The sequence below is a fragment of the Pteropus alecto genome, unplaced genomic scaffold, assembly GCF_000325575.1.
Source record: "Pteropus alecto unplaced genomic scaffold, ASM32557v1 scaffold157, whole genome shotgun sequence".
NCBI lineage: Eukaryota > Metazoa > Chordata > Mammalia > Chiroptera > Pteropodidae > Pteropus > Pteropus alecto.
The window spans coordinates 1,911,216-1,923,168 of record NW_006440626.1 but is presented as its reverse complement, the minus strand read 5'-3'; positions in this window follow the sequence as shown (position 1 = coordinate 1,923,168).

Below are 11,953 nucleotides of genomic sequence, written 5' to 3'. Positions count from 1 at the left end.
GTTGTCCTTGAAATTCATGGATGAGCAGATGAAGCGTGTTAGAAGCTATAATAAAGATTCATTCATTCATTCATTCATTCATTCAACTTTCTCCAGCCATTTCTTCAGCGGACATTGTTCCATGTCCACATCGGGATTGAAGACACTGACCCCCCTCCCTCCTAGCCCTTGAGGAGCCCACGACTTGACAGGACCACACAACAACAAACACATGGATACTTACAGTGTGCTGTACTGTGTGTTAAAAGAGAACAGGCTGAAGGCCGAAGCAGGTTCTGGAGAGTTCTCAGAGAAGCACGTGCCAGCTTAAATACCTTTTTAATAACTCCCTTGATTATAAGTAACTCGTTAGATGAAATATGGTTTTTAATTTTTTTACACAATTTTGCATGGCCACGAAAGTAAGGAAATAACCTACCTCCAAAATGAAGTGAAGGCGGGAGGGAGGCTTTGACCTTCTGCTTCCTTAGCTGCGTGAGATGCGAGGAGCTGGGGATAAAAGCTGGGCACCACTCAAGGGGAGGATGCACCCCGAGATGCCCTGCAGAACAGAACAGGAAGCAATCCTGCCTGGTCTGACCTTGACACTGGGTTGAGTTGAGAGAAAAATGATCTCCCTCGAGAATCTGTCATCACGAGCTGGCCCTCACATGATTTTGTTTGAATTCACACGACTTGTGTGGCTCCAACAAATGCAAGCAGAGGATTTCATTTAAAGTGCCCCCTGCTTGCCAGCACCCCCAGTCAGCTGGCAGAAGCAAGCCTACATGTCAGCCTTAGAGAATCTCCACAACTACAGTTCCAAAGAAAAGGAGTGGCTCACAGTGAAAAACAATAAACTTCACAAGGAGAAAAAGGGAGCCCGCAGAGACACGAGGCAGTAGAAACAGATCCTTAAAGCCTTTAGCTTTGAAATGATCATATGCAGACTGCAAAGAAATTTAAGAGAACTTTTCTCGTGTGGTCTTAAAGAAAGGAAAGAGAAGTTTGGACATATGAACAAGAAATACGACACTGTAAAGAACAGCCAGATTTGAAAAAAAAAAAGAACCAAATAAAACTTACAGAAATAAAAAATATAATACTTAAAATTTGAAACTCGATGGACAGTTTGAACGGCAAGCTAGATATAGCCAAAGAGAGGATTTGAAAACTAGTTGAGCCATGGGAATTTTCCAGAAAAATAGAGAGGGCCCGATGTACAGATATCCACTTAGAGTTCTAGAAGGCGATAATAGGGCAGAAACAGGCCCCACAGGAAGAGATAATGGCTGACAATTTTGTAGCATTGTTGTAGATATTGAACCTCAGATACGGGAAGTGCAGTGTATCTCAAGGTAGGTCAATAAAAATCAATCCACATGTAGACACGCAGTAGTAAAATGGAACAAAGGCAAAGAGATGTGAAAAGCATCAGACAAAAAGATGATCTCCAAAAGATCAGTAGTTAGATCTACAGCTGATTTCTCATGATTGCCGATGGAAGCCAGAAGCCGGTGGAATTATAGCTTCAATGCTGAGAAAAACAGTCAACTTAAATCTATACTACCCTTCAAGAACGAGAGTGAAATAAAGACATATGCAGACAAGTGTAAACTGGGAGATTTTACCACCGAAAAGATCCTTAGTAATGAAAATGCTAATTGTAATGTACTTCAGGGAGAATTAAAATTATTCCAGAGAAAGGCCAGACCCATAAGGAAAAACGGGCCAAGATATTGGCAAATATTTGGAGGGAAGCTGCAAAAACCTGGACTGTATGACTGCACAATAATAATGTCTAATTTGTGGTAGGAAAAAAATAGGCTAGTATTAAAATACTGAACGACACCATATAATTTTGGAGGGGACAGTCAAAATGAAAACGTTTTAAAATTTCTTCAATTACTCGGGAGGAGGGCAAATGTGTCGATGAAGTTTGGACTTAGTTAAGTGGTCAGTGTTGAAATAGCTAGGATAAGCACAAAAAATTAGTCATAGAATGTATAATTTCTAAACAATTAAAAAGAAAAATTAGGGTAAGAAAAAGAAAATAAAAATCTCAAATGATAGGAAGACAAGAAAGGAGGCTGAGGGCTAGAAAAGTATATAGAACGAATAGAAAATCCAGTTCAGACTATGAAATTAATCTAGGTATAGAAATAATACGTGTAAAAGAACTAAACTCTTCAGTGAAAAGGAAATTGTTGGGCTGGATTTTAAAAATGTCCAGATTATGTTCTGTTTACAAGAGGCACACCTCAATCGTAAGAACCCAGAACTGTTGAAAGTCCAAGGATAGGCAGATAATAACAGAAAGAAAGCTGCTGTGGCAATCTTCATGAAATATAAAAATAGACTTGAAGGGAGAAAAGCATTATTAGAGATAAGATGGTAACTGGATAGTGATGGAAGTTTCAATTCCCCCCCAAAATCTTCAACTTACTTTATCGGGTTAGCATAAGCTTAACAATCAGGCATAGTACACTAGAGAAAAATTTCAAGTTAATTTCACTCATGAACATAGATCCAAAAATTCTTTTAAAATATTAGTGCAGTGAATTCAGCAATAATAATGGAAAAATATAGTACGTTATGGTTAAGTTGTGTTTATCTTATGAAGGCATGGTTGGCTTACTAGTAGGAAATTAACATAATCCATCACATTAACATGAAATAACACAATCTTTTCATTAGATGAGAATATCTGTAGGACTTTGAGTAGAAAGGTAAAGGGAAAAGTTGATAAATTGGACTACATTAAAATTAAGATTTTTAGGAAATCGAAAGGCCAGAAACAGATGGGAAAGACAAGCCATGGAGTAGAAGATGCTCTACTCCATGTTCGTTATATATGTATAACGAACAGAGGGTTATCATGTAGACTATATCAAGACTTCCTGGGAACCAATGAGAAAAGAAAAAACCCAATTGGAAAATGGGCTCATGGTCAAGGGCAGGCACCCAGGACTACCAGGGTGACTAGCGCAGGGGTGTCCCCAGCTGCACCGAACTGCGGGCACTGCCCCAGCTGTTGCTGTCCTGTGTGCTAAGCTGGGCCCTCCTCATGGGACAATCAGTTGTGCTCCAGCCCCCTTGCCCAGGTCAGGGGTCTGCTCGGCACCTCCACCCCCTGCTGAGTGTCCCGCCATGTCAGTGCTAGCCACACTCTGTCCCAACCCCTCTAGACCCCAGCTTGAGGAGGATGGAGGTGCACTGGTCCAGCTTGGTCCCTGGGATGGCCCGTGTGTGTGTGTGTGTGTGTGTGTGTGTGTGTCTGTTTAAAAGCTTGCAGCAGAGGCCCCAGGGCACATATGTCAACATCTGGAGAGATTTTTGGTTGTCCTAACTTGGGGATGCCGCAGACTCCCTGCAATGTGCAGGTCGGTCTCAGACAGCACAGAATTATCTGATGCTAAATGTTAATAATGCTGAGGTTCAGAGACCCCGCCCTACAGGGCATGACTGCTGGGGAGCCCCCAGTGGTCTCAAATGCAAGTGCCTCGGGAAGCCCAAGGGCCACATAAGTAAGTGTATGGGGGGAGGGGACAGTGGTGCAGAAAGGCCCAAACTGTCCAGCCCAATAGGAATGGGTGGACAACCCCGGGTTGCCAGATTTTCTGGTTTTTCAAGAAAGCCTAGAAATCTGAATTTGGGTAAGAAATCTGATTTTTAAATGCTGGTAACCAATTATGATTTTTGAAAATCTCTGTAGATTGAACAAGACTGTGTACTTCTCCCTCTGTGCCTGGGGTAGGGGGCACACTGCCTGGGGCTCCCTTTTGCCTGGCCTGCGGGTCCAGGCAGGGGACGTGGGCGAGCCACCCACAGCGAGGCCCAGCCTTGGCTGGGGCGCTGCTGCCCCCCTGTGGCTGAAGTGGCGAGGTGCTGGCTGTGATGTGGATGGGGCCTCAGATTTCCCACCAGGACTAGGGTCCAGGGTCCAGACTTCTCCAAGATGAGTTGACTTTGACATTCCCGGGGAGGCAAGAGTTTGATTCCAGAGCTGTCCTAGCATCGCAAGACAGTGGGAACCTCACTCCCTTTCTCTGGGCCTCAGTTTCCCCAGCTGAAAAATAGGGATGGGAGGAGGGCTTTTGTGGGGGTCAGGTGAAGTAATGGATGTGAAAGTGCCAAGTGCACAGTGACTGTGCACAATCAGCGATCGTCATTCCGCGCTTGGGGAGGCCGGGGCAGGCCTGGGCGACACACCGTCAGCGCTGACCCCGTGAGCGCTAAGGGCGCCCCCGCGCCTACCCTCCGTGTCGGGGGTCATCGCGTCCGATCCTCCACGGACTGGGAGGCAGGAGCTGCCACCGCCCTCACTGGACCCACGGTGAGACGGGACGCCAGCGGACGAGGTCGGTAACCTGTGCCGGGCTCTGGCTGGGAAAACAGCGAAGAGCAGCGGCGCCGGGGTTGGGCGCTGGCTTCGAGCGGCTCCTGCTTCACCCACGTTTGTACGGAAGCCGTGATTCGCCCACAAAGGGCGGTCGGAGGCCCGCTGGAGGAGCAGCTGTAGACATAGTGAGGGGACAACAGTCACCAGGGGAGGGACCTGCCGGGGGGCTGGCTCGCTGAGCCCTCCCGGGGCTGCCGGGGTGCATCACGGGCCCAAAGGGATGCGAGGCTGTCCTGGTGCTGTATCCCTGAGTCCCTGTGTGGCCAGGCAGTCCCGTTGCCTTCCCAGTCTCCGAAGCATTTCGGCTTTGGTCTCCCCAAGACAGGTCACTTTGGGGAAGCTGAGGATGCCCAGCAGCACGGAGAGGTCTGTGCGTCTCTGCATTTGCTGGCGGAGGGAGGGGGCAGGTGAAGCGGAGGGGAGCACGTCCTAGGTCCTTAGAGTGTTTGGCCTGACCTTTCCCACGCCAGGAGAGAAACGGAGGCCAGGGAGGAGACAGTCATCCCCAGCTGGCCCAGGGACCTCCACGTCTGCCTGCCGGACCCACTTCTGTCCTGAGGGGTGGAGGGCTTATTCGTGCAAAGGGCGTGGGTGGGGCGGGGAAGGCAGTCTCTGGCATGCAGTATTTGAAGACTCGGGGTTGTGTCTGCCCGTCCTTTTAGTTGGGTAAAAGCGTAGCTCCTGTGGGGGGCCCGGGCTAACTCCTCGGGGGCTGCTCCGCCGCCTGGCCGTGAATAGGCCTGGGACCGTGCACGCCCTGCCTCCTGGGGCCCGGCAGACCGGGGTTGCCATGAGCTGCATCCCTTCGCTGTGTGACGTTGTGGGAGCCACTCCATCGTTCTGAGCGCTCATCCTTCTACCTCGCTGAACAGGCAGGGAGGGCGATCGAAGCCATGCTGCACCATCTCCTTCCTCATCAAGCGTGGCCGTGCTTGTAAGTAGATGATCCCGTGTCACAAGTTATCTACTCCTGGCCTCAGGCCCTCACAGCCCGCAGGGGTCATGGCTGTGTAGTTGGTCACTGTGTCATCAGTGTCTAGCACAGGAGTTGGCTCTTGGTACATGTTTGGGGAGTTAGCGAAGATTTAGAGCGTCTGACTCACCTCTGACATGTAAAAACCTCAAGTCTTTGAAAAGCATGGGAAGTGGCTGTTCTGAGTAACTTGCAGGGGCAGCGGGGGGCTGCTGTGGCCCCTGGCCTCTGGCGGCAAGTTCTGAGCACAGCCTCCTCCGGAAGGACCAAGGCGGTGGGCAGTGGACGCATGTCTCACTTGTGCCCAGCAGGTGGCGCCCACCCCTGCCCGTAGGGCCGTTGCTTGCCGTGGCTTGTCCCAGCGCCTGATTCCAGTGTATTCGTTTTTTGGGGGTGTCTGCTCACAGCTCCCTTTGGGGAGCAGTGGACTTTTGCTTCTCCTCAAGGCCCAGCTCAGGCACAGCTCCAGATGGAAGTGACCCTTCCTCTCTGCCCAGCCTGGGGTCTGTCTGGGGAAGGTGCTCCAAGGCTGAGACCTGAAGGGCGGAACGAGGTGGGGGAGGTCAGAAGTGGGGGACTGCCAGGCCAGGGAAAGGAGTGGGGAGCCCTGCATCACGTGTGTCATGTGCTAAACGCGAATAGATGTGTATATGAGTAAAGTCACATTTTGAGTTGGTTATGGGCGGGCGATCAGGAAGAAAGGGAGGGAGGGAGGAAGGAAGAAATCCAAGCAGTGCGGAAGAGCATGAAGTCAAAACCGGATCTCCCTGTCTCTCCCCCTCCCAGCCCCCCACCCTAGAGGCACCCTGTGGTCCTGGATTCTTAAACGTCCTTCCAGAGACAACTACCCAGATGCGTGTGTATGTGAGCGTGTGTGTGTGGAGGGCAGATGCACAGAGCCCGTTTGCTAGGAAGGAACACTCTTACCTTGGAAAACCCCTTAGCCAGGAAGATTTGGGTCTGACTAGAGAAAGGCCTTTTTGGCAGTTTGTGGGGTTGGGGAGGAGGGCGGAAGCCAGACCCCGAGTGGGCGCTTCTGGCTCTGAGTCCTGGTGCTAGTGCCCTTAGTGGGGGACAGTGCTTGGCAGCTTGCAAAGCCCCCCTCTTTATTTTACACTCTGCATTAGGCGTGAGGCTCCCAACAGCTCCGGGTGGGGACTATTACAATTTCCCCAATGTACAGATGGGGACCAGGGCCAGAGCGGTTAAGGGACAGCTCCATGCCACACAGCTGGCGGCAGAAGCGGAGTGCAGAGCTGGGGTCCTGACCGCCTTCCTCTCTCCCCTTCCCGATTCTGGGTAGTTAGAAAAAGGGCAGGGCACTTGGAATTTCTGGCTTGTGTAGCAGACAGTTAGCCGCCCAGTGATGGGCAGGCAGGTGGCCACTAAACCAGCTGACCATGCCTAGACCCTTCCAATTTTGTGGTTCCTAAAGGCCCTTAGAGACCAGCCTTCAAAATATTTTCCTGTTCTCCCCCCGCCTTCTGCCTCCTCCTTCCACGACACCCCCTTGTCAGGAATCCGTAAGAGCGGAGAGCGGATGATAATTGCCCTCCGTGGAACTCACCTGCCATGAAAGGGTGTTAAATAACACGCAATTTACATGTCTTCCCTGCAGGAAATTATAGAATCAGAGCTTTCAAATTAGCAATAGAGTTCTCTAATTGAATCTATTTCCCATACAGCGGGTGAAGTGAGAAATGGTCAGGTAGTTCGGTTTCCCCCGCAAATGGACCACCAGACAATTGAAGGAATTAAATGCTTATTAAAAGTGCAGGTAAAATTGATATTATGTTTCTGGGAGATGCGTCTGCAGACGATTTTGCAGGTGCATTTGTGTCCATGTGATCACTTTCGTGACAAGATAAAGGGTGTCTTACTTACCCAGGGAGGAAAAGGGATGATGGATCTGGGAGGAGCGGTGGAGGGGGGGGGAAGCCAGTGGTGGCCTCTGGGCTCCGCCCCTTCCTCCCGCCAGTTCTCAGCACAGAGTCAAGCCCTGGGATTTGCGTCTCGCCCTGTCCTATTAGCCTTTCTGACTCTGTGTTTTTCATCTGTAAACAGTAACCCTAAGACGGTCATTGTGAGTGTGGGGAGCAAATAAGGCGATGCAGGCGAAGGACTTAAAATGGTACCTGGCTCATAATAGGTGCTCAGTAATATAAATGATCTTACTACTATTACTACCTCTCCCACAATTATTATGTTGCCTGGTGTATTAGTTGTCTGTTTCTGCACAATAAATTACAACAATACTTGGTTTAAACTAACACACATTTAGTATTTCCTGGTTTCTGTGGTGCAGGGGTCTGGGCCTGACTTAGCTGGGTCCTCCCAGCTTCAGGGGCTCTCAGGAGGCCACAGTCAAAGTGTCAGTCCAGCGTCTGCAGTCTCAGCCGAAGGCTCAGCTGGGAAAGGACCGACCTCCGAGCACACGTGGTTGTTGGTGAGATTCGAGCCCTGGCTGGCTGTTGGCTGGCGGTTGCCCTCGGCTCTGTGCCACGTGGGCCTCTCCTCGATGATAGCTCATAACATGGCAGCAACTTCATCAAAGCCAGCCAGGGAGGAAGTCTGCAAGACCGAGTGACAATCTTGTGTAACCTCATCATAGAAGTGTCACCTTTGCCACAGTCCGTGGCTTAGAATCAAGTCACAGGTCCCGCCCACACTCAAGGGGATCACTGGGAGCTTTTGCAGAAGCTGCCCAATGAAGTGACATTCAGGGGCCTGAGGTGAGGTTCAGGCAGAGAGGACCAGTGGCTCGGCGGGTCGTGGGTCTGTGCCTGGCAGTGTGGCCAAACCTTCTTTCCTGCCGGGCCTGGCCCGTAAGTAGTCATGCCTGCACTAGGGTGTTGTCATGTGTTGTGGACCTTTTTCTAATCCTGGTTCTTCTCTCAAGGACCTGGGCCAACTTCAGGCACAGGGCACGTTGATCCCTGGGGTGTTTCGACCCTGCCATGTGCCCCCACGCTTTGCCTCCACAGCTCTAAAGCTCTTTGCTGCAAGCAGTCGACACAAACCCCAAGCAGGATAAAGCTCACCGGGAGAATAATCAACCCCGAGTCAAACCTATGCACAGGAAAACTTATCGATTTGGGGGCTGATGGGAGAACTAAACCTTTCAACCAAATGTAGAACTTGCAGTATCGGTCCTTGGCAGAGAAAACCTGCCAGCTAAGGAAACTCACAGTGGCAGAAGCTGTGATGGCCCCAGTGTGACATGGCTGAAAAATTATTTGGAGGATGACGTCTTCACTGGAAATGTCATTTGGGAGAACATTGCTCCCAAAGAGAATGAGTTCAGTAAAATGAAAATGAAAATAAAAATAATAAACTAGAAACAGGTTAACCACACTCGATAAAAAACTGGCCAAGAAACTAAATTAATATATGGAACTTCAATCCAGAAAATAATTGCTCTCGAAAATTATACAATGCTGATAAATTCTGATGAAAATGTTTGGTATTCATGAACAAGGGGTAGGAAGGCTGGCCAGGCATCGACATGTCCCATGCCGTCCCCCCCAGCACATGGGGCTCACGGGATGTGTATAAGCCATTCCATCCATCCCACAGCATGCTGAGCCAGGCGGTGTCCCCCTTCCCAGAGAGAGGGACCTGACGGCAAAGAGAGGTGCTCCCCTCCTCAGGGACTCTCGAGTAGGGTGCAGGGGTGGGGGGTGCTCGGGGGCGGAGCAATGACCAGGGCAACAGCAGAGGTCCGGGTGCAGATGCCAGGCAGACTGGCTCTGCGCTGGGCTCGCCCGTGAGACTTGGGGCCTCCTTGGCCTGCCTGGTCCTGAGCTCAGGGACACTGGGGGAGGTGGCCCGCCCAAGCTCTGGGCTCCAGGGGTCAGCACTGGGGTGGGCCACTTGAGGGGTAGGCGGCTGAGTCTGGGACACGGGAAGTGAGGAAGAGAACAGTCTAGGAAAGGGAGTGGGAGAAATGACTGCTTATCCAGCTCTCAGTGTGTGCTTGGCACCTGACATCCATCATCTAATACAGACACGCAATCCCACATGGAAGGCACTGCCATTATCTGTCCAATCTACACGTGAGGCCATGGGCTCCCGGCGAGGAGGTTGCTGGTCCGAGGCTGCACAAGGGGCAGGTTTCAGGCCCGGTCCGTCTGTCTGTGCCGCCCAAGTCCCCCTCAGCACATGGCCTCCTATCCCAGTCTTCCCTTGAGATCCTTTCTGATGGCTTTGTTAATCCACCCCAAGCCCTCCAGTTATTCCCACTGTAAAGGGCCCTTGTCTTTCCCTGGAAATCCTCTCTCGGGAAGGGCTTCGCTCCCCTCTGGCCCTTTGTCCCAGGCCACAGCCTCCAGGCGGTTCCCAACCTGTGCCTGGCCACCCTCCGCCCCCTCTTCCCCACCCCCCTCTCCCTTCCTGGGCCCCATCTTTGGAGGCCCGGGTGAGGTCATCCCTGTGTTAGCAGGAGCTGCACAATAGGGCTGAGGTCTGTCTTTCTGCTGGAGAGGGAGATTGGGGTGGGGGAAAGAGGCAGGAGACTGCAATTACAGGTTCCACAATGGGGCGCCCTCAAGGGGGCCTCGGCCAATTAGAGCTGCTGCATGGGAGTCGGGGGAGGGGGAGGGGCCGTGGGCCAGGCGGCCGGGGAGGGTCGGGCCAGGTAGGTTCCAGCATGCATCGTGCGACATGCATTGTTTGTTCTCTTGTTCCTTGGTTCATTCGTTCAAGCCGTTAATATTGCCCGTGCACCTACTATGTGCCAGGCGCTGTCGAAACACCAGAGGAGGCCTGGCTCTGACGGAGCAAACCCTGCTGGGTGTGATACTGCAGGTGAGACGGACGATAAACAGATCAATACCCGGGTCAGCCCAATGAGGATGCATAAGGGGATGAATGAGCATCTGTTCCTAACTATTCACAGGTTCAAGGAACGAAGTGTTAATGAGACTGACATTAATTAAGCTCCTACTGCGTGCGGGCACCTCGTGGACTTCTCCATGCACCTTTTCTCATTTCGTTCTTGCAAAGAGGCTCAGAAAGGTTGAATGGCATGACCAAGGTCACGGGCTTTTACATGGTGGCGTCGGCCTTGAACTCATGGCTGCTTGACCCCTCGCTTGGGCTCATCCCACTTTGCCAGGCCTGCGACGGGGGCCTCGATGTGCCGAGGAAGACGCTGAGGCTCAGGGCCGTTCTAGCAGGACCCCGGGCCTCGCCCAGGGGCTGTGGCCCCCACTGCCCAGACCAGGAACGAGGCTGGTGCCGGCGGCTCCCAGATTGTGGGGCGGCCTTGGCTGAAGGTGCCTGGGTCTCTTCTACCAGGGCCCCCTCCTCGTTTCTGCTTGTTCAAAGGGACATCATCTTGCCAGGTCCAGGGGCTCAAGATATTCAAGGGGACATGAGATGGGCCTAAAGGGAATTCTGAGCAGGAGACCTCCTGGGAGGGGGCTCTGACGGAGGACGGAAATGCGTCATGGCTGTTTCCCTCCCACTGCTCTGTGTGAGTGACGGAGGTGAGCTGGGTGCAGACCGCAATTCGCCAGTCTGGACGGAGGCCCTGCAGGGCACGAGTCCACTGGGGCTGGAGCCTCGGGAAGCTCCATGGCTTCTACAAGGAGGAGGGGACACTTGGGCCAGTACACGTGGACCACTGCCCTGGCCCCACCTGAGATGTCACCACAGGCCTGCTGGACTCCTGGGGCACATGGGCACTGGGATCGGCCCTGGGGCGGCGTGGGGGGCGCCGGGGAGCCATCTCTCTGACAAGGCACTGTGAACATCTCTCCCCCACCTGCCCAGGTGTTGCACCAGGCCAGGTGGGTGGAATCCAGGCTCTGAGGCGTGGCTGGCCCAGGAGCTTGAGTGTGACCCGTCCTCTTCTATTCTGTGGGTCTGACCATGGTCACCCAGCAGGGGCTTTGTGAGGATGGAGGCCACGGGTGAATGTAAAGCACCATTGCCTCGTCCTCAGGATCCATGGTCCCCGGCACCGATGATGGCAGCGATGATACCAACAGTGACGTCTACGGAACTCACATGTTGTTCAGTAGACATTTTACCCACTCTGATTTCTTTAACCCTCGTGACGGCCCTGCAAGGTGCAAGTTATATGAGCATCGTCCCATTTTACAGATGAAAGAACAGGGCCCGGAGCAGTGCAGTGACTTGCCCAAGGTCACCCAGCTGGTGAGCGGTGGGGCCGGCAGTCTGGCCTCTGGGCTGAAGGGCTCACACCTTCTGTGTCTCCCCGGGGGCGGGTGCCCAGCTCTTCCACCTTCTCCTGCCAGCCTGAGCACAGGGCGGCTTGTTAAAGGGATGAGGGATGAAATGGAGAGGGTGAGCATGGATTGGAGGGGTGAGGCTGCAGGTAGGGAGTGGGGGCTGACAGCAGGGAGCCCAGCGGGCCCTGCATCTCTGCTCACCTGCTCACCAGGGCCAGGCGCTCCGCCGGGAGGATGCCAGCTCACTGAGGGGCAGGCTGGGCCCCAACGATGTGGAGGTAAAGTGCGTCCCACCGCTCACACACGGCCCATGCTGCGTGCGGGAAGATGGAGCTAGCGAGGCCGTGGGCCGCGCGGGAGTCAGTGAGAACCCCTGGGCCTCGGGCGAACACAGGCAAACAC